Raw genomic sequence first — 22713 nt, 5'->3', positions numbered from 1 at the left:
GATGACTCAATTAAGTAACAACGGTTGAACAATTTCGACTAGTTGAATATCAATTAGGTCGGTCTTTATGAAGTCTGTCTGTGGTGGATCGAATTTTCTTTGGATTAGATTTTGATGAGGTCCGCCTCTATCAGGAAGGATTAGATAAGGTTTAAAGGGTGGTCAGCTAGCAACCTCAGCATCAGATCTTAACCTCGACCTCCACTTGATCTCAAACTCTAATTTTAACATCTGTCCAGTCTCATATGCTGACTTCATTTTAGTCTTAGGTCTCAATCTCAGCATTTCCTCGGCTCCATATGTCAACCTCTTTCCAACATCGGGTCCCGACCTCAAATTTCAACCTCGGCATCTACTCGGTCTCATGTGCCGACCTCATCTCAACCTCAAGTCTAAACCTCGAGTTCCGACTTTGACGTCTGCTTGAGCTCATGTGTTGACCTCTTTCCAGCCTCGAGTCTTGACCATGGATCCCGACCTCAGCATCCACTCGCCCTCATGTGTTGACCTCATCTCAACCTCGGATTCAGATCTCGGATCCTGACTTCGATATTCGCTCGGTTCTATGTGTCGACCTCTTTCCAGTCTTGGACCCAACCTCGGATCTCGATTTCAGTGTCCACTCGGTCTCATGTGCCGACTTCATTTCAACCTTGAGTCTCAATCTCTATATTCATGTGTCTGATTCTCAAAGGAGTAAATTGGATGTTAAAGCAATTAAATGTATTTTCGTCGATTATGAGAAACAAAGAAAGGGCACGAGTCTTTCAACCGACTCTTTCTGTGGACTTCTCCTTCAACCGACTCTTTCGATCGACTCTTTATTTTAGAAGTTATTGTCAGACCATCTTCAAAAGTCAATCTTCCATGATTTATCAAAGATTTGATCCACTCTTTCAAATCAGAATGAATACTAATATATGAAAAGCATATAGAATACAATTAACACCACAGGTATTGCTTCAATGGGAAGAAAATTTTCAAATTTGAAATTGATAAAATAATTTAGCAACTTTATGAATGAAAAAAATATATATTCATTCTAAGTGCATGTGGCACTTGAAGAAAGAGCAATACGAAACACGAGTGATGAAGATACTTCATGGTGGCTTAAACTTTGCTCTGGCAAATGGGCAAAAGGAAGAAGAAAAGAAGAGAAACTCTGCAGAGTCTCAAGCAAATAGTTATCTTTACTCCGAAGTGAGCAAAGTGATAGACGACGATAACGATGAGACGATGATGATGATGATTGGAAGCAAGCGCGATGAGCAAAAGCCTTGGCATGGGAGCCAAGTCATGAGCTGCATGAAATCACCTTCTCAACACCAACAATTTGATTACTCTCCACGGCTACTACTATAAATACCACCTCGAGCAATCGTCTCTCCTCATCGCAAGCCCTTTACCAAACGATCAATGGCCTCAGTATTTCCTCCTCCGCCCCCCGCAAGGCAACCACCCACGCCACCGCCTCCGGCACCCCGTCGAAGCCCCCCGCCTCCCACTCCGATCGTGAACCCACCGCCGCCACCGCCTCGAGGGAGCCCTCCGCCGCCTCCGAATGTAATGCCACCGCCGCCTCCGACTATAAAGCCGCCGCCACCGCCACAACGACTGTAAAGCCACCGCCGCCGCCACAACCAAGCCCCCCGCCGCCTCCGACTGTAAAGCCACCGCCGCCGCCACAACCAAGCCCCCCACCGCCTCCGAAAAGCCACCGCCGCCGCCACAACCAAGCCCCCCGCCGCCTCCGACTGTAAAGCCACCACCTCCACCACGACGAAGCCCCCCACCGCCTCCGAGTGTAACGCCACCACCGCCTCCACGACGAAGCCCCCCGCCGCCTCCGAGTGTAAAACCACCACCGCCTCCGAGTGTAAAACCACCACCGCCACCGCCTCCCACTCCCAAACTGCCACCACCTCCCGCTCCAGCTGCACCGCTAGTTCCACCGCCACCGCCGGGCCCAAACCACACCGTGGTCATCGTGGTGGTCGCCACCCTCGGCGGCCTCTTCCTCCTCGCGTTCCTTGCGGCGGCCGTGTTTTGTTTCCTGCAGAAGAGAAAGAAGAAGAAGGCGGAGAGGGAAGGGCTGGCGGCGGACGTGGAGGGTCATGTGCACGGGCAGCAGTTACACGAAAGGTTCAAGAAGGGGGCAGCGTCCGCCTTGGGTAAAGCTTCGCGCAGTTCCAGCCGTGTGACTGGTTAGTCGGCGGACAGAAACGGCGGATGGTGGAGCTACAAGACAGATCAGATATATATGATCTGCTGCCAATGGTTGATCCTCTAATAACTTGAGTGAGTTTGTGTGCATGTGTTTGAGCTACGATCCAATATATATATTGATATTGGGGTCCTCTAATAACTAATATATTGGGATGAATAATGAGAATAAAGTGTGTGCTGTTTGTTAAAAGAATTGAGCTCCTTTTTTTATTGGGATCTCTACTACTGTGCGTTGTCTTGTTCACATCGTGAATTTGCAGAGTAGAGCTCGTGATGTTAGTAGAGTAATAATAAAAATAGGAGGAAAATAAAAAATAACGACCACAGTGGGAGTCGAACCCACGACCTTCTGATCCGAAGTCAGACGCGCTAATCCACTGCGCTATGCGGTCTGCTGTGCACAAAAATACATAATAATATTAAAATATTGTGCCATAACATCTCCCACGCGTTCGGGTCGCCGTGTTTTAAAATATATAATTAAAAAATTGAATGATTTAAGTCAAAGGTCGATTTAAGTCGAGTTTAATTTTGTTTAAAGAGCGAAAAGAATATTTAAAAGTGTGCACTTTATATCAAGATTTTTTATTGTATTTAATTAAATTAATCATTTTTTAATTTAATTACTTTAATTAATTGATTGTTTAATTAATCAAGTTTAATTAAATTTGAACTAAATTAAATCAATTATTTTGTCTCTTTGGTAGCCTAATTTTAAGTTTTATAGATTTTATTTTATAGCTAATTTTGTACCCCATCCCATAATTTGAATTAATATCTATGTATTATGCATCATTTTGCTCGGGTACAAAACCAATATTTTTTATCTTATTTAATTTAAACAATCCTTCGTAACTCTCGGATAGTATATATTAATTTTTATTCATCTAATAAATTAATTTATAATACTCTACTTACATAACAAAATAGTTATTGGGAAGTCCGTCTAGACTGTTGGGAAGTCTATTGCACGAGTGTGCTTCATGCTACAAAGTCTGTAGTCCACAGAATGGTCATATTCTCTAACACGTCTGGTCATATTTCATTCTAAGAGGTTGGAAATGCAAATAAAATACGAGTATTTCGGTCTTAAATATCTCTATATGACTAGAATTGTATAAATACATAAGTTGTAACCTTAATTCATTATTCTAGTGGAGAAAACTCTTGTCGTTGCTTCTTTGGAGTAGACACATCGTTGAACTATGTTAAATCTATGTGTTATTCTCTCTCATTTTTTTCTTTTCAATTATTTCAAGTTTTGTGTTGGAATTTGTTATGCATTTTCACAACAACTGATATCAAAGCGTGAGTTATCATATGTGGAATTTCATGGGAAGTTTGATCTTGCAAAGTTTAACGGAACTAGTAATTTCAAATTATGACAAAGAAGGGTTAAACATATGTTAGTGCAACAAGGCATGGTGAAGGCACTAGGTGAAAAGAAATCAAAAGGGATGGAGAAGATAAATTGGGAGGAACTACAAGTGAAGGCTATGGCAAAGTCTAACTGATGGTGTGATATATCATGTTATGAATGAGGAATCGCTGATGATAGTTTGGCAAAAAATTGGAAAGCCGATATATGTCCAAATCTTTGACAAACAAGTTTTATCTTAAGTAGAAGTTATTTGAGTCTTAAGATGTCAGAAGGTATGGATCTGAGTCAACATATCAACGTTTTCAACCAGGTAATAAGTGATTTGAAACGGATTGATGTAAAGATCGAAGAAGATGACAAGGCACTGATGTTGTTGAATTCTCTACCATCATCTCCTACGTATAAGAATTTGGTTACAACTCTAATGTGGGGGAACTAGAGGAGGTCACAAGTGCTATGTTGGTTTTCATCAACGAAAGAAAGCTAATGATGAGATTTTTCAAGGTGAAGGGCTCGTGGTGAGAAATAACCAGGAACGTGGGTGAAGCAAGTCTTGGTATGGGTTGGGTAATAATAGAACCCAATCTAAATCAAGAAAGAAGAAGATCATGTGTTACAAGTGTGGGATAAAGGAGCATATCAAGCGAAATTGTCTAGAGAAAAAGAAAGTGAATGTAGAGAATAAAGATGATTCATCAAAATCTATAAATATAGTGGAAGAAGAAAATTCAAATAGCGGTGATGGTTATATGCTTTCTATTATATATGGTTCGGAGCAATTGATAGATTCTTGGAATATGGATTCAGCATGGTTCTATCACATGCCACCTAACAAAGATTGGTTTGACACCTGAAGGTCAGTAAATTCTGGTTCTATTTTGATGGGTAGCAATGCATCATGCAAAGGTGTTGGAATAAGAAATATCATAATTTAAATATTGATGGTGTGGTTAGAACATTATGCAATATTAGACATGTACCAGATATGAGGAAAAATATGATTTCATTAGGCACTTTAGATTGAATGACTATAGTTATAAAGCTATAAGTGGAGTGATGAAAGTAAGCAAAAGTGTTCTCACAGTGATGAAAGGACAAAAACTAGTAGCTAACATTTATAAATTGCTAGGTATCATAATTGTAGGTGGAGATGCCATTGTAAAACCTAAATCAGATAATACAGTCTTATGACATATGCAGCTGGGTTATATGGGTGAGCATGGGATGATGGATCTGTAGGGATCGTCCCGATGCGTTGCGCATATTTATACGTTTCGCAAACGTGTATCGAAAATATAATAATTAAAGCTAATTATTATAACACTCACAACACACGCATGCAGGATACAACAGGTACAAGACATGATTAGAATTTAAAATTTTTAGAACAATAAATATTCTACGCATACTTGGCGTATAACATTTAGTGAAAATGGTATCAATCGAGCCCCCTTGTCGAAGTTCCGCCTCTACTGGCGATCCATGTCAAACTCTCGTCTGGACAACTTCCTAAGTTATAAGTCACATCACTGTCTTCGGTAGTAGTCGATGATCGATAATGGTCGATACGAGAGAAAAAAAAATTTAATTTCAGAAAACACGCAACAATGTTTGTCGCGATCATTTTCTAGGACTTTTTAATTATCATCGAAAATTATATTCCCGATGTAGTTTTCGATGGTCAATCTTTGATTGCTAATTTGGAGCAAATGGCTAGAACCCTTTTCGATGTTGATGAAACAATCTTCAAAGGATTCATAAGATTTTGGCAGAAAACCCTGATTACAACCCAGCGGCGACTCCAGCATCGGCTCCGACAATAACTCCGAAGTTCCCGTAGCAACTTCACAAGTTGTCGGACGTGGAAGGGAGAGACGACGTTGAATGAATGTTTTTCTTCACCGGGAAGAAGAAGAGGCGGTAGTGTCCAACGCCAGTTATGATTCTTCACTGGTAAGAAGAAGGGGGTGGTGACATCCAACACCGGAAGAAGTCCTAAGGAGGTGGCGGTGTTCTTTTACTGGAAGGTGTTCTTCACCGGAAGAAGCAAAGGTCGGCAGTAGAACAGAGGGCAGCGAGAGCCAAACCTCCTTCGGTTGTCGACCGCAGGAGGAAGGAATCCGGTGGGCTACAACGGTGGTGAACAGAGAATCATGAGAGGAATCCGGCGGCGCTAGGTTCTTGGCTCATCCTCCACTCCCGCGGCTGGTGCTAGGGTTCCTGATCACCATCGGTAACGCGAAGGAGGAGGCGCGACTGGCGATGCTCGCACTCAGGAGGAAGAAGAAAACACTCAGCTAGCAATGCTCATGCTAGGGAGGTTCAACCAACGATGCTCACGCTCAAGAGGCTCGATCGACCGGCGATGCTCGCGCTCGGGAGGCTCGATCGACGATGCTCGCACTTGGGAGGAAGAAGGAGAGGCTACGGTTCGCTTAGGGTTCTGGCCACGAGGAGAAACCGAAGGGAGTCGCGCTCGTGCTTCTCCGGCGTCTTCTTCTCCTCTCCCACACGGTCAAAAAATAAGGCTCGGGCGAAGTAGGGGTGCATGAACAGCGAGAAGGGGGGCAGCAGTTGAGCAGAGGGTAGCGGCGGTGAATAGAGAAAAGAAGGAAGATGCGCGACTAGGGTTTGCTCGCTTGGGTTTTTCTCAGTCGATGGCTGGCCTCCTTATACCCGACCCTTCGTCCTTCTCATCGGCAAAATTGGGTCGTGAGACGCCGGTGGAATCGGGCTGCCACAAGATTTCTTCTCGCACGTGCGTGTGGGCGACGGCGGCCTAGCGGGGAAAAGAATCGAGAGAAAGAAACCAAATCAGATTTAATTTTAGAGTTTACTGTAGAGAACCGGTCTAGTTACTATAGCAAACTAGACAGGGTAATATAGCAAATCTGGTTTATTTTGGTTCAAAACTAAATCGCTTGGTTCAATAACCAAACGACTTTCGATTTGATCCAAATCAATTTTATTCTTTTCGTCTTCATAAGACGAAGCCCATCATTGCTTCTATTTTGCTAAAATATCTTCCATCATGAACCAAACTAAGTTATTTTAATTTGATTCAAAATCAAATCGTTTGGTTCAATAACGAAACCACCTCCGATTTGAACCAAACCAGTTTTACTTATTTCGTCTTCATAAGATGAAGTCTATTATTATTTCTCTCGATCTGAGAATCTAATTCTCAAACTTATTTTATGTCCTTCGGTGAACTTGTAGTGCGTGTGATCCAATAGGTTCCCAGTTATGTTGGTCGTCCGTAAATAACCATTAATTATGAAACGATCATAAGTGACACTTAATAATACATCGTGATCTTCAATTGATTAAAAAATCAACTGATTGATTCAAAAATAATTTCTAAAACCTTTCAACAACTATAATGAAATGTGTCTTATTCCTTTCACCATTTTATACCCATTTAGTTCAGGACATGGTCTATATGTGTCAGTCCCTATTAGGCTGACTACGTCACACCTAACCCAAGCTTGCTTTATTGTCCTGTGGATTCAAGTTACTCGTACATGTGTCCAAGAGTGTTATACTCTTGACATGTGATGCTTTAACTAAAGACTTTCAGTAACAATCCTAACAAGAGATCACAGGATATATGTCTCTTTTACAAAGAGCGGTGAATCCTCTGTGGGTTATTCAAATACCTTCGAGCACTTTGACTTATACCCAATCATTCTGGATCCACACCTCCTCAGAGATGTATGCTTAAGATGTCAAGATATAAGCCTTCATGACCAAGGTGACTTAAATACCGCAAGTTAAAGAAAATTCGCACTTAAACTGCACTGAGATATTCGTTGACATATATATAGAACCATATGAAGTCTCAAGGCAAGTCACTCCAATGAACTAATTACCTTTAACTAGTATCCACATTTAACTCTCAACATCCAATGTCTCCAACTAGTGAGAATAGCTGATTGGCAAACCAAGGAGTTTAAAATGTGATAGTCTCAACAGAATCGATGACGTCCATGCTCATCGATTCATCGACTAGTGATAATTTCAATACATTCATAATTGCACATGTAGAGATGCTCACTAGTTGTGATTCAATCACAAATCCTCTCATGCTATGAATCATATTATGGATATTCAGTAAACGAGTTTAAGATTCAATCAAACACATAGAAAATGTACACTCAAATAGTGAATTGCTATTTATCCAATAAATAGTATAATTATAAGGTGATTGCCTTAAGACACCTCTCAAATATAATAGACTCCCACTTGGCCTAAGGTCAATCGCCATGGTATCCAATACCACGCATCTCTATGTGTTCCTCAAACTTACTTTTAGGTAGAGATTAAAGGATCCACGAAAGTTCCTTTTGGTGGGAATCTTCTCGATTTGCATTTCTCTTCTACTGATGATCTTTCTGATCAATTGATATAGCCGAAGCACGTGCATGGATCAATGGTGAGACCGAGGGTGATTGCTCCATTGTTGTCGCAGTAAGAAAGTAATGCTTCAACAATGGTTGGAACCACTCTAAGTTCAATGATGAACTTTCTGATCCAAACCGCTTCGTTTGCTACTTCATAAGCTACAATGGTGTCTTATTTGAAACACTTCTAACTCATTACAATACAATTTAAAGTGAAATATGTTCCCAGACTATGACTTGGAATTATCCTTGTCTGTCTGGTAGCTGGATCAGTATATCTGCGTGTAACCATATAACCATCTCCATATACCAAGAACACGCCCTTAGTTCTTTGTAAGTACTTAAGGATTATCTTGACAACAGCTAGCCTTATGATCCATTCTTAGATCTGAATGGTATCTACTCATGATATTTAGAGCACATGATACACCGGGGCCTTGTACACACCATACATGATAGATCCTATTGCCGAAGTATAAGGAATCTTCATCATGTAAATCCTCTCGTCTTTTATCGTGGACACATAGACTTTGAAAGATGAACCCCATGCTCGATGGGTATATAATCTTTCTTGGATTCAAACATGCTAAACCGCTTTAACACCTTGTCTATTTATATAGACTGTGAAAGACCAAGCAACCTCTTCGATCTATCTCTATAGATCTTAATCCCAAGAATACATATCACTTCTCTTATGTCTTTCATGGAGAACTTTTGATCAATCATAGTTTGACTGACTGTAAAATAGCTAGGCATATTATTTCCTATCATTAATATGTTATCAACATATAATTACATGAATATGATCGCACTCCCACTAACCTCCTTATATACAAAGGGTTCGTCAGATTTTTGTGAGAAATTAAACTCTTTAATTGTCTCATCAAAACAGATATTCCACCAAGTTACAAACTTGATTTTCATGAAATCAATTTCCAACTTCATGGTTGTTAACCATTTATCCCTTTTTGAACTTTTCAAAACTTCTTCATAATTAGTAGTTTTCTCATCCTCAATGAATAACACGTCATTTGATTTACTTACGAGAAATCCATATCTCTAAGGAATATTGTGTGTCCTACTAAATCTATGAAAAAGTTGTGCCTAAATAGGTTCAGCCGATGACTCATTACTATGAGTAATCAATTGTGGTTCATGACTAGGGGTCTTATTAATATCTATTTGAGTCTCTTAAACTTCACTAAGTTTAACTCTACTCCCACTATTTCCTGCAAGAGAAACTCTTGTAGGAACACAGTATGCCTTGAAACAAAGATTTTTGTTCCACAGGAGAATAAAATTGGTAATCTCTCATTTTCTTAGGGTATCCAATAAATAGACATTTATCAAATTTAGCTTACAGCTTATCTGATACAGTTCTCTTCACATAAGTAGGACAATCTCATATCTTCAAGTAAGATAAGTGAGGTTTTACTATTCCATATCTCGTATAGAGTAGTAGATACTACCTTGGTCGGGACTCTGTTTAACAAATAAACAGTTGTCTTAAGTGCGTTGCCCAAAAGGATCTGAGAAGACTTGCATGATTTATCATTAACCTCATCATGTTCAACAAAGTTCGATTTTGCCTCTTAAATACACCGTTATACACAGGTGTAGGTGTATACGGCAGAGTCCTGTGAGATAATATCCCATTGTCTCTAACATAATCTTAAAACTCTTAACTTAATTAAGTATTCACTAGCTTGATCGAATCTAAGTATCTGGATACTTTTGTCAAACTATTTCTTTACTTTATTTCTAAATTTTTTAAACTTTTCAAAGATCTCATATTTATATTTTATTAAATACATATACCCAAATCGTGAATAATCATCAATAAAGGTAATGAAGTAGTTATAACCTCCTCGTACTTGAGTTGACATTGGACTACATAAATCAATATGTATAAGGTCGAGCAACTCTTCCACTATTTTACCCTTTCAGGTAAAAGGTAATTTAATCATCTTGCTCTCAAAGCATGATTCACATGTATCAAATGAATATAATTCAAATGATTTTAAACTGCCAACCCTTTTGGAGTTCGATCATGCGTTTCTTACTTATATGGTCAAGACGACAATACCACGAGTAGGAGGTTAACTGTTTATCCTTTCGAGCACGCTTGTTGTTCATTTTGATATTAAATGTTTTGTTAGAAATATTTAACACGTAGATACTATTACTTAATGTTTCAGTCCCATAAAGAACTCCATTCAAAATTAGGTAACAATAATCATTACTAAAAGTCAAATGGACCCTTTTCTATTTAAACAAGAAATAGAAATAGTATTGTTTATCAAAATAGGAACATAGTAATAATTTTTAACTCTAAGATAAATCTTTTACTATTCCTGAAGTCCTATATGTTATCACATATATTAGAGCCGCACACAGTATCTAATACCAAAGTGTCTGAGGGAATAATATGACATTCAATTACGAAATTACCTCAAGCGAATGAGGCATCACATGCCTTCTTTCTCTTTATGAACTCAAGATAAAACTTGCAATTTTAAATTTGAGAACAATTCTCAAATTTCTATATTAGTCCAAAAGTTAGGGTCAGTCAAATTATTAGTGTCCTAAATTATGCGCAATTCAAAGACATCATGCGTAATCAATTAAATCTAGAAATACAATCGAACATATATAAAAGATTATTTGCAATGTATTTGTAAATAATTTACATATATTTATTTATCTTATTTATTTTATGATTTCAAAAGCCCTTACTCTAAATTCAAAAAATAGTTGGTACTTTCCAAATGGGTTGATATCTACTATAGATAAGAACAACCTTGGAAAGAGTTCAACAAGTCATTCTTAGCTACAGTGGTAGGTATCATATACCGATTATGTATCACGTGTACATAACTATAATATTATGCTATCAACTATTTGAATGTTCATATAAACATCAGATTGTTAACACAATAACACGTATACATCCTATATATAACATCCAATTTCACCTCTATCCACATTGATCTTAGAGAGAGTCCAACAAATCAACACTTCAAGTTAAAACTAGCCCGCTAATCATGAGATCATATTTCGATGGTTCAACATATTTAATTTCAAGCCGAGATTGGAGAGAGTCCAACAACCCGAATAAGAACTTAAACTCTAGTTCTAACTATATTAGCGAAAGGTGTTAGCTTTAATAATTTTGTAAGGGATTTTCAGGTCTTATCTTCTTTTCATGTAAATAATCAAATTATCTACATGACATGACAATAAATAACACGACATAATTAATATAACTAATCATAGCAAATGACATGACATGACATAATTAATACAATTAATCATGACTACTTGCATCTATAATCGCCATAAATCTTATTTAATAAAATATGATTAAGAATCTGATTTCATAAATTAAAATTATTTAATTATATTAGGAAATAATTTTTCATACCTAATCACATATTTTATTTTAGGAAATAAAATTCTTTAATTAAAAATTTTAATTAATTAGAAAATAATTTTCTTAATTTAAAATTTCTAATAAATTAGGAAATTCTATAATTAAAAATTCTCAATTAAATCAAAAATTTTCTTAATTAAATTTATGATTAACTATAACATGTAAAATAATTTTACACATATGCCTTACACTATTAGGCTCTGATATCACTGTTGGGATCGTTCCGATGCGTTATGCGTGTTTACACGTTTCGCAAACATGCGCAATAGAAGAAAATATAATAATTAAAGCTAATTATTATAATACTCACACCACACGCATGCAAGATACAACAGGTACAAGATATGACTGAAATTTAAAATTTTTAGAATAATAAATATTCTACGCGTGCCTGGCGTATGACACTCAGCGAAAATGGTATCAATCAAGCAACCCTTGTCGAAGTTTCACCTCTACTAGTGATCCACACCAAGCTCTCATCTAGACGACTTCCTAAGTCATGAGTCATATCATCGTCTTTGGTACTAGTCGACGATCGGCAACGATCGATATGAGATAAAAAAACTTTAATTCTGGAAAACACACAACAACAATTGTCATGATCATTTTTTGAGGCTTTCTAACTATTACCGAGAATCGTATTCCTGATGTACTTTTCGGTGGTCAACCTTTAACTACCAATTTGGGATAAATTGTCAAAACTTTTTCAATGTTGATAAAACGATCTCCAGAGGCTTCACAAGCTTCTAGTAGCAAACCCTGTAGTGACTCCGACATCGGCTCCGACAGCAACTCCAAAGTTTCGATAGTGACTTCACAAGTTGTTGGTCGTGGAAGGGAGAGACAGCATCGAGTGAATGCTTTTCTTCACCGGGAAGAAGCGGTGGTAGCGTCCAATGCCGACTATGATTCTTCATCGGTAAGAAGAAGGGGGTGCCGACGTCCAACACCAGAAGAAGCCCTAAGGAGACAGAGGCGTTCTTTCATCGGAAGGTGTTATTCACCGGAAGAAGTAGAGGCCGACGGTAGAATAGAGGGCAGTGACAACCAAACCTCCTTCGGTGGTTGGCCATGAGAGGAAGGAATTCGGCGGGCTCCGGTGGTGGTGAATAGAGAATCGTGAGAGGAATTCGACGACACTAGGCTCTCGGCTCATCCTCCACTCCCATGACCGACACTAGGGTTCCTGATCGCGATCGGTAACGCGATGGAGGAGGTGCGGCCAGCGATGCTCACGCTTGGGAGGAAGAAAGAAAAGCTCGACCGGTGATGCTCGTGCTCGGGAGGCTCGGCCGGCAATGCTCGCGCTCGGGAGGAAGAAGGAGAGGCTATTGTTCGCTTAGGGTTCCAGCGACGAGGAGAAATCGAAGGGAGTCGATGCTCGTGCTTCTCCGACGTCTTCTCCTTCTCTCCCACACGTTCGAAAATAGGGCTTGGGCGAAGTAGGGGCACGCGAACGGTGAGAAGGGAGGTGGCAACTTAGCAGAGGGCAGCAATGATAGCCTTCTCTGGTGGTTGGCCGCAGGCGAAAGGAGATTGGCGGGCTTCGGTAGCGGCGAACAGAGAGGAGAAGGAAGAAGCACGGCTAGGGTTTGCTCACTTGGGGTTTTCTCAGTTGATGCCTGGTCTCCTTATACCCGACCCTTCATCCTTCTTACCAGCGGAATCGGGCCGCGATGAGATTTCTTCTCGCGCGTGAATGCGAGCGATGGCGACCGAGCAGGAAAAAGAACCGAGAGAAAGAAACCAAACCAGATTCAAGTTTAACCATTAGTTAGTTAAGTCCACATTTAAAGAATCGACTTTCAGGTCGTGGCGAGGCAGGGGCCTTCTTGGTTATTAAAACAATGATCACTTCCTTAAATAAAGCCTTTTTAAGAAATTATGTCCTTAACCGACTTCTTGAGAAACTCTGGTCTAACTAGTCTAGGATGTGGTGAGGTAGTTTCAGTTAGTTTCACTTAGCTAAGTAGACCAAACAAGGTACTCCTTACCCCACTTGACTATCTAAACCAAACTTTCCTAACATATCTTCCCCCCTCTACATCTCCCTCTATTATTATCGGCGAGCCTGACACCAGAGAGCCCGTCGACGTTGGGCTCGGCCTTGGCGAGCTCGTCGACGTCGAGCCTAACCTAGGGAGCTCGCCAGTGTTGGGCCATCTTGGGAGAGCTCGTCAGCATCAGGCCCTGCCTGGGTGAGCTCATCAGTGTCGGGCCTAGCCTGGAAGAGTTCATTGACATCAGGCCTAGCCTGGGTGAGCTCGCCGACATCAAGCCCAGCCTGTGTGAGCTCAGTGGCGTCGGGTCTGGCCTGGGCGAGTTTGTTAACATCGGGACCGACCTGGGCCAACTCGCTGGTCGATAGCTTGGCCAACCACAAGAATCATCTTCGACTTGGTCAGCTTGTGGACATAAGTTGGGACCATGGTGGTTGGCAGCTTGGCCGGCCGCAAGCTGAGACAATCATGACTGATAACTTGGTTGGTTGAAAGCTGAGACTCGCCAGAGCGAGCTCGCGAATCGCAAGTTGACACCCGACCTCAGCCCTACTAGCCTGTAGCTTGGTCGGCCACGATTTGATGCCTGACATCAATCTTGCTTGCTAGCATCTTGGTCGATCATGATCTAACACCCGAGCTTAGCCTTGTCCGAGAGCTTGGCCTGCAGCTCAATTAGTCGCGATCTGAGGTCCAACCTTAGCCATGTCTGCGAGCTTGGCCGGCTGAGAGCTGAGGCTCACCACAGCCTTGGTCAGCCACGATTTGAGGCCCAACCTCAACCTTGTCCGTGAACTTAGCCTGAGGCTCAAAGCGAAAGTGGCAAACCTCTGCGAGCATGGTTGGCCGTGACTAGATCCAGCTGTGAGCTCGGCCCCCACGGTGAGCTCAGCCCCAACCGCGAGCTCGACCCTATCTTGACCGCGAGCTCGGCCCTTGCCTGACCGCGAGTTAAGTTCGCTACAAGGAAACATTGTTTTGGTTTTTGTTTGAGGTTTACACATTGTTTATGTTTTAAATTGTATCTTGAGTTTTGATATCATATATTTTTGTGCTACAGGTAATTGTTGGGATTGGAGTTGATAATTTTGGTTTCGACTTGAGAATCTGCTAAGAAGGCAAGTTGAAACGTTGAGATTTCATTAGACACACAAGTAAACTTTTGCTCAACTCAGTAATAAGTTTAAATGGTTTTGTTATTTCTTGGATGATAGTATTACAAAAACTTTGTGAACATGGATAACCTATATGTCTCTTTATGTACAATTTATATACATGAACTATATGTAGATCAAATGGAAGTGATAACAAACATATAAGGACAAACATGATATTTTTAAAATATCATTTTACTTATTAACCATCAATAGGGTTAATGTTAACTATGATTTGTTGGACTTACAAATTGAACACAAAAAGGATAACATTAACCTTATTTAAAAAAACACATCATGTAGGTTCTAATGATTTAATTAAACTTTATGTAGCTTGGTCGCTTGGTAGCTTGGCAGCTCGATAGTTTGGTCAATCGCGACCTCACAGTTGATGGCTTAGCTGACCGCAAGATTAAGGTTCAAACTCAAAGTTAATGTTTAGTTTAAGTTTAAATGCTATTGATAGTATTAAGTATAAGTGCTTAAGAATAAACTTAAACTATCTGCGTGTTTAGTTTTACATATTTAATCTCAATGGAAATTTATTGTTGTAGAGGGTTACAATATATATGAATAAAGCTTGGATATATAATAGATTAGAAAATAGAATTATCCAACATGAATATTATGTTGGAGTTGAAGAGTTTGTGAACTTTACTAAGAGTCATCCAAAATGCACGAATGGTGCAGAGTTACGTTGTCCATATAATCATTGTAAATGTTGAAATAAAGCTTTCCATGATGAAAATACCATGAAAGTACATATATGTAGAAATAGTTTTCTTCTAAATTACTACAACTTGTACTATTACGGAGAGCCTTATTTGTTTCATCCAATTGGAACTTCAATTGCTTCTTCATCTGACACAACTACTCTAGGGGAATCATCATCTAATGAGAATGTGATGCAATCAATAATTTATGACATGATGAATGCAGTTAATTATTTCAATGTATATGAAATACCAACACTTGAAGTGTAATGTGGGAAGACATTCCTTCTGGTCATTCCCAATTATCAACTACTGCAAGGTTATTGAACATCAAGGCAGATCATCATTTCTTAAAATAATATTACAATGACATTTATCAATTGATGTCAAAGTTGCTCCCTGCTGATCACCTAATGACTGATAGTTTCTATAGTATAAAGAAATCGATGAAGGGTTAATTTTTGTCTGTAGAGAAGATTAATTATTGTATAAATAATTGCATGATATTTTGGAATGAAGTAATGAATTGATTAAATGCAGAATCTGTACTCACCCTCATTATAAGCATCGTAGTTGCATACCAGGGAAGAAAAAGAAAAATATTATATGGAAGGTTATGTATTACTTCCTATTAATTGCTAGACTTCAACGCTTGTATGCATTTGTTATGACAACTTGCCACATAAGGTGGCATCATGAGCATGTGCACGAAGGAGGTATAATGTGTCATCCTTGTGACTCCCCTACATAAAAACATCTTGATACAATATTTTCTTCCTTTGCAATGGAATCACGTAATGTGAGACTGAGACTTCCCGCAAATGAATTTCACCATTTGGTCAGTCAGGACAATAAGATTCATCTTGGCCAGCTATATTAACACCATACAACTTACTGTCATGGATGTGTATGAAAGATGAATTCATGTTCTTATACTATGGTTATTCCAGGTTCAATGAATCCGAAAAAGAAGATATCTATTTTTTGCAACCTTCGATTGCCGACTTTAATGAATTATAGAATGTAGAATTAGAAACTTCCACCAACAATCAAGTCAAGTGCAAAAATCATTGACCAAATAGACAGTCATGGATTTCTACTAGTATATGAGCCTAATTCTGGTGAGATAAATAAATATATTGTTAGGTTGTGTAAATGTGGTTGGAAAAAAGAAGCATTTTCTAGGAGCTTCCATATTGAAAGTATTTACTCATTCGACATAATTTAGATGTGATGCATGTCAAAAAAAAATTTCAATAATAGCTTCAATACTGTGATGAATGTTCTTGGAAGAACTAAAGACACTGTAAAATAACATGAGGAATTAAAATAACTAGTTAGCAGACCTGAGTTACATCAGAATGAAGCAACAAATCAATTTCCAAAGGTTTGTTATACATTAGATAAAGAAGATAAGCAAGTTTTATGTTGTTGGTTGAAATAAATCAAATTCCCTAATGGTTGTGCTTCTAATATGGCCCGATGCGTGGATATGAATAAATTTAAAATATTTAGAATGAAGAGTCATGACTGTCATATGTTCATGTAAAGAATTATTCTAATAGCTTTCCATGACCTACTACCTAATAATATTTGACAAGCACTTACAAAATTGAGTTTATTTTTTAGAAATTTGACAACGAGGTGTATTATGATGGCTGATATGCTTCGGCTAGAAACTGACATTCCTATCATATTATGTAAACTTAAGCATATATCCCCACTAATTATTTTGATTCAATGGAACATCTACCCATTCAACTACCTTACAAGGCATAATTAGCTGATCCTGTGCAGTATAGATGGATGTATCCATTTGAATAATTTTTGAAAAAATTAAAGAATAATATTCATAATAAAGTAAGAGTCAAGGGGTCAATATGTAATGCTTATTTGGTTGAAAAAGCAACTTCTTTCTGCTCATATTATTTTATTGAAAATGTCAAAATCAAGCATCGCAAGTATCCTTGAAATTTTGATGATACTCAGTTGATCGACCTAGTGATGCTTTCTATTTTCAAGTTTCCTAGAAAGTCAATTGGTGCATCTATTTCAAGATGGTTAAATCAACAAGAATACCATACTGCAAGACATACATACTTCCTGAATTGTGACGAGGTTAAACCCTACATAAGGTGAGTTGATTGATATAATCAAATACTAATCCATTTTTGTTTGTTTGGTACTCCTTCTGTCATTAAATTTACCTTTCATCCATTATAGCTTCTATGAACAACAGTTACAAATACAAAATCCATCAATCAGTGCAAGTGAGGTAGAGAAAAAGTTAGAGATAAAATTTACATTGTGATTTTAAATCTATGTAAGTTAGAGAATAAATTATTTTTTATACATCTGTATTAAATTTTGATCTAATTTATATCATACTTACTATTGCAGGTGAACGATCATAAAATATCAAATGTAGAAGATGAAAGGATAACCAATCTTGCATCTAGACCCCTCCGTAAGATATAAGTGTACTTTGGTTACTACGTTAATGGCTTCAATTTCCACGTGGTACAACGGGATTCACACAAACTAACCTTTAATTTTGGTGTTTACGTAAAAGGATCTATCAATAATAATAATTTTGAGTTTGATTATTATGGGAGACTTGAAGAAATCATCGAGGTTGAATATCCTACCTTACTCATAAAAAGGTGTGTGTAATTCAAATGTTCTTGGTATGATCCAACTCCCAGAATAGGTACCAGAATACATTCAAACTACAATTTAGTTGAGGTTAATGCAAACAAAAGGTTCAATAAATTTAAACCTTTCATTTTTTGATCCAAGTGGATCAGATTTTCTATCTTGAATACCTGACAAAGACAAGAAGAGCTAGTGAATGGTTAGCAGTTTGTCGAATGAAGACTTGCTCGACCATAAAAATACTGAACTTCATCACATCCCAACACCATGATGCATTTCAAAATGAAGAAGTGGAGATACATTTAGTAGATTTTCAAATTCAATTAACATTTGTCTTCTTGTAGATGCTAATGTACCTTACGTACCAGGAGATAGATGATGGAGAGATGTCCAGCAATGAGGAGCTTGTTGAACTAACTGAGTCTAGAGAGGAGGATCCTCGAAATGTTAATGTTAATGATTTTGATTGTAACGATGATTAAATATTAGTATTATTGTTAATTAATTTAGAATAAGTTAAAAATATTTATTTTATTACATGTAGATCTCACTATCGATTGAATTATTATTTCGAATGTGCATGTATTATAATATTATTGTGCAGATATAGATATATCAAATCAAACAGCAGCACTAGGTAGCCAGGCTATGTTGTGCATTGTTAGGGGTTGGTAAGTATTGGTGTTATTAATAATTTTTAATTCATATATTTTTTTAATATATGTCTAATATTTATATATTTTATAATGCAATTTTACTCCAGATGGTCATCGAGTAGCGACATACATATCTAGTAAATTTAAAGAAAGAGTGTGTCTTTTTGGTACTGGGATGAGAGATTTTTTTCTACTAAGAATTTTTGGTAAGTTATTTTTTATTACCAGAAGTTCTATTGGTTCATGATGGAAGAAAATTTTAAAAAAATCAGAATAGATTAGAAATTTTGTCTTGAGAAGATGAAACAAACAAAACTAGTTTGGACCAAATCGAAGATTGTTTGGTTAGTAAACTAAGCAAATTAATTAATTACAGAAAATCTTAAGTTTTAAATTGATGTGAACTACAAGTATACGGTTGTCGTCAAGTAATAAAAAGATATCGAACCACAGGGACTGTGTATTAGCTATAGTGATGTCACTGAGATAGTTATCTAGACTCCAATGAAAGTGAAATAGTTGAGGATTGTGTGTGTATGTATGGTAGAGAAAGAGATTGACTTGGGGGTTTATGGGTGAGATGGATAAGTTTAGGATTTCAGGTTTCACATCTATGCTAGGTGACATCTCTAATTCATGTTTGTTCCCTTACTCTTAATGTTTACCACCTTGTGGGGATTCTAACTAAGATACCAACTCGACCTCGTCAGACTTTGTCGGAATTAAACCATGATACTCTAACACTATGATTAATAGTTCAGGACGACACCAGATAGCCTGGTTATGGCTCTCTGCTGTCACTCGGTCGCCCCAGCATACTTCCAGTGTACTACTCTCTATCACCGAGCACCCACTTAAGGAATTCTTTCCTAGTCATCAAAAGTCGTTAGCTATCCCCTAAGGGAGTCTATCACCATATAAAGGTCACCTCAGAAAGTCCGGTTAAAGGTTGACCTTCTGTCACAAGGCACCCCGGTCATACGATCTTAAGATCCCTCTACACAATAATCTACTCCACTTAATCATGCATATTTGCTCACACAAACATTTCATCGAACACATTCAAGGAACTCAACACATGAAACAAATGTAAATACTTCATTAAATAGGAAAAATGATATAAATTAGTTCATACATCACCATCATTACATAGATATTCATCCTATAATCCTAAGCTCAAGCAGGACTCCACTACAAGAAGATTACAACAAGTATGCAAGAAAAGTGTCATCACTAAAGAAAGGGGAGACTTATCTTTGAAGCGTGGGCATCCGTTGAAGATCTTCTCGCTCTGGTGTAGGATGGATCGGTGGAGATGAAGTGTTTAGGGTCTCCTCGAGAGTGGAGAGGCACCTTCCCCCTAGCCAAGACCTAGGATTTTGGAGAATGACCCAAGATAGCCATCAAAAGGTACAAAAAGATGTATTTATAGGGCCCAGACACGCCCCTGGCACGCCTTCGTCACACGGTCGTGCTGTCGCTACTCTAGAAAACTGGCAAGGCCGTGCCTTTAGGGCACGGTCGGGTATAGCCGCTCCTTTGGAAATCAGGCACGACCGTGCCTGGTAGAGACACGGTCATGCCCTGGTTCAACGCTGGCATGGAGACACGACCGTGCATTTCAGGCATGGCCCTTAGTAGCTAGCTCTCTAGATGAAGGCACGGTTGTGCCTGTTAAGCACAGCCCTGGACTGATGCTTCTCTGTTGGAGGGGCACGACCGTGTCTCCTGGTATTACATGGCCGTGTCTAAGACTGGAAATATCTCTTTTCTCCGCTCTTTGCTCCACCATCAATAATGCATCATTTCGGTTCTAAATCGCATCCTGTCAATCAAAATATACAAAGAACAAATCTCTGAAAAAGCAAAAGTGTAGAAACAATTAATAATAAATGAATAAGGTGCAATAAAGTAGATCATATGCAATGAATTACAAATAGATGAAGCGTTAAATAATGCTAAAAACTCATATATGACCTACGCTCATCATAAACCGGTTTTACCTAAATCTAAACCTCAATTTGAGGAATTACTGTTACTCCTCAAAATAACTACCGCTGCCATGACTTTCTCTTCCGCGCCCGCATCTCGCACAACGTCGAATCCGACGGACGCCTATGCCCGTGCCCGAGTCCGCCGATGAAAAACTCGAGTAGGGAGAGCTATAAGAGGGCCATCGATGCAAGCAGCCTTAACCACCGCTTCTCTTCTCCTCTTCTTCCTCCTCAATACCGCCGCAAACTAGCATTGTCGTCGCCACGTGGAGAAGTCGCTGCTCTGTCGCCGCTACCCTAGCTACCCTCTGCCACGATCCCTCTCTACACGACACCACCGCCGCACCTTCATCACCAGTCGCTTGGAGAACACCACCCAACCGTCGCCGCCGCTGCTGTCCCCTGCCGACCGGCGCCACCACCGTCCTCTATTTCCTGGCATTGCCGCGTGGAGCAAATCGAGCAGTTGACGCCACCGCCGCCTCCGGATCACCGCCGCTAACCGGAGCTTGATTCTAAGGCTTCGGAAGTAGGACCTTGATTTGTGGATCCTGTTATACGGAGAAGTTCTAGTTTTAATGTGCGTCACATCAAGTGGGTAATTCATGTATTTGGTCAATACAAGATATTTTTTCTCTAGTGCCTGTTATATTTCCTTTGTAGTTGATTTGAGACCTTCATCATAATCATGTTCATTGTTATGTGGGTACCTTCTATCCTTGGACTCGTATAATTTCCCTGTGCATGAATAAATAAAAATTTAATGGATATATATTTATATATGTTTTTAAAAAAGGGGGATTTAAAATGATCTTTAAAAAGTTAACATCCAGATTAGTTTAAAATAATTAAATTATTAAAGGGTAAATAATTGATTTATTCCCTGTTCGCTCATGGATTCATCTGGGGGAATTAAATGGAAAGAAGTATTTTCAAAATTTAAATAGATACTCTACTTACTCTGCAATGTCGATACATGTCTTTATACTGCTTGACCTTTTATTTCTCATATTGATATTGCATCTGGTTGATACTTATCCTTACCTGCAATCTTATAGTGATACCTAAATAAATGAATTGATTTGATTTGATTTGAGTTGGTCATTTAGACCAAAGTCGAAAAAGATACATATTGAGAATGTAACCATTATGATAATTGATGAAAAAGATATAACGTGAAATGAGATAAAAGAAAATGATAAACATTAAAAAGGTGTTAACTATGAGCCTAGTTTTTATACCAGAGTTTTACCAGAATACTGGACCGTACACCTGAGGAGTGGTGGCATGATGTAGCCCTCGGTCCAGGGACCGTACACCTGAGGAGTGGTGGCGTGATGCAGCCCTCGGTCCAGAGACCGTACACTTGAGTAGTGGTGGCGTGATGTAGCCCTCGGTCCCAAGCACTTGACCGCCCACATATTATTGTGGTAGAGCAGAGGCCGCGGTCAGTGTTTATCTTGTCTTCCACCGATGAGGGCTCTTTAGCCCGTACGTTAGATAACGTATGTGATAATAAATTATGAGGAGGCTATAGGCTGTTAGCCTATATATGAGTTATTATTATTCTCTGATGATGTTGGCTCCTGATTGATTATATAAAATGTTGACACTGATTTTTAATCCTGTTGAGATTAGACTGACTGATGATTTATATATAACTCATGATTAAATTGATTATAATTGAGTTGAGATAATCTATAGTTTGATTAAACAACAAAGATTGAGAAATTATCATAATTGATGATAATAATTAATGCACATACATAAAAATGTTATCTGATTCCAGACAATGATAACAGAAGATAATGGTACAGTACATGTATATTTATATTATGTATACACGGAGAACTTTGTGAAGAACTTACGGTTGAGATAATAAATTATGATCTACTCTGTTTCTTTGGCTTCTTAAATAATATTAAGTTCATGCACATCTGTTCTGATTACCCACTTAGTCATTGGCTAGCTATCTACATTCTTTAGTTTTACAGACATAGATTTGATACTACCATGGTTCAGTCGTTCTTTAGAGTTGCTCGGAGACATTGACGTGCGGCTTGTCGATTTGGTTTATTTTTTTTAAGAGTACTTTATG

General features: G+C 38.7%; 1 non-coding gene and 1 pseudogene across 1 annotated transcript; one reads left to right on the top strand and one right to left on the bottom strand.

The window, feature by feature from the left end:
• Positions 1 to 1416: 1416 nt before the first annotated feature.
• Positions 1417 to 2209, top strand: LOC141848376 (uncharacterized; annotated as a pseudogene).
• Positions 2210 to 2544: 335 nt separating this feature from the next.
• Positions 2545 to 2618, bottom strand: TRNAR-UCG (transfer RNA arginine (anticodon UCG)). Its single transcript has one exon. It is a non-coding gene; the product is annotated as a tRNA-Arg (tRNA).
• Positions 2619 to 22713: the final 20095 nt, after the last annotated feature.

Source organism: Curcuma longa, chromosome 17 (genome assembly GCF_044706935.1).
Source record: "Curcuma longa cultivar G26 ecotype Majalengka, Jawa Barat chromosome 17, ITB_CL_G26_1.1, whole genome shotgun sequence".
Taxonomy (NCBI): Eukaryota; Viridiplantae; Streptophyta; class Magnoliopsida; order Zingiberales; family Zingiberaceae; genus Curcuma; species Curcuma longa.
This window is presented reverse-complemented; position numbering and strand designations above follow the sequence as displayed.